The sequence below is a fragment of the Ailuropoda melanoleuca genome, chromosome 10 (assembly GCF_002007445.2).
Source record: "Ailuropoda melanoleuca isolate Jingjing chromosome 10, ASM200744v2, whole genome shotgun sequence".
Lineage (NCBI taxonomy): Eukaryota > Metazoa > Chordata > Mammalia > Carnivora > Ursidae > Ailuropoda > Ailuropoda melanoleuca.
The window spans coordinates 36,796,888-36,798,079 of NC_048227.1; positions in this window are offsets into that span (position 1 = coordinate 36,796,888).

Genomic DNA, 1,192 nt, shown 5'->3' on the forward strand with positions numbered 1-1,192 from the left:
GGGCGGGAGGTGTCCCCCGGGGAGCGCGGCGCCGGCCCGGCCGGCGGGGGGCGACTCTGCGTGCGCGTGGGTCCGGGCTGTTCCGGCGGCGCGGGTCCCGGCGAGCGGCGTCCGCGGAGGCCTGTGCGCACCCGCCCCGGCCCTGGCCCTCACCCCGGGGTCGCGCGCCCGGCCTCCCTCCCGTGCGTCAGGCGAGAAGACGGCTGCTCGGGGGGCAGAGCCACGGGGACGTGGACCGGAGCGCAGCCCCTGCAGTGACTCGGCCGGCGCCTTCTTCCCGCGAATCGTGGCTCAGGCGTCCCTCGGCAGGACATCGTCCCTGTCTGTCCCCGCTGTGTCCTCACTGCCCTCGGGAGTCGGCCGCACTGGCTGCCACCCGCCAGCCGGACCACGGTGTCCGTCAGGGACTGGGCAGTGCCCTCCGGCCCGTCTTTCACGGGAGAAGCGCTGGCCGGAGGAGGACACGGTGGTTTTCCCGGAGACGCTCTGCTCAGCCCCGCGCCGCCAGTCAGCCCTCGGCTCCCGTCAGGGTCGGAGGTCGCTGCTGGGCTGCCGGGCGCACACACCAGAGCCCACGCTGCCAGTCTGCAGCAGGAGACACAGGAGGACACGGACGGCCACATGGGGTGTGAGAGGCCAGGCCTTGCACTTGGGGTTGAGGAGGGGCCGGGTGGGGCGCACAGGAAGCAGAGAGGACGGAGCCCCGCGGACTGGGGGCTGCTGCCCAGATGGCCCATGTTCCACCCAGGAGCACGAGGAGGGCCAGGTGGACGCTTCAGCTTTCTCATCCTTCCTCACACCTTTGGTTACTGTTTTCCACTTTGTTACTGTGTTGTCCTCCTCGCCCGCACTGTGACTGTTGCTGGTCTCCCCCAGGGCAGAAGTGTGCCCTTCCAGCCTGGAGTCCAAGCACCTTGAAGGGATAATAAACCATTGTCCCCACACCCACTCCCCCTGGGGAGCCCAAAACAGCATCCTTGCTCCGAAGTCCCTCAGCTCTCCTCTCTCCAGTTCTTTGTGTCCTCATCGTTTTTTCTTTATTCAGAGGTAAAGTTTTCTTATTTTTCAGAAAACCAGTGCTCTTCTCTTGGCCATGCTGTGGGCCCTCGCCTGCATCCATTGCCCTGGCAGGAAGACCTCTGGGGGCCCCCTGGGGTGACAAGCTGCTCCCAGAGGGTGAAAGAGGCCATTT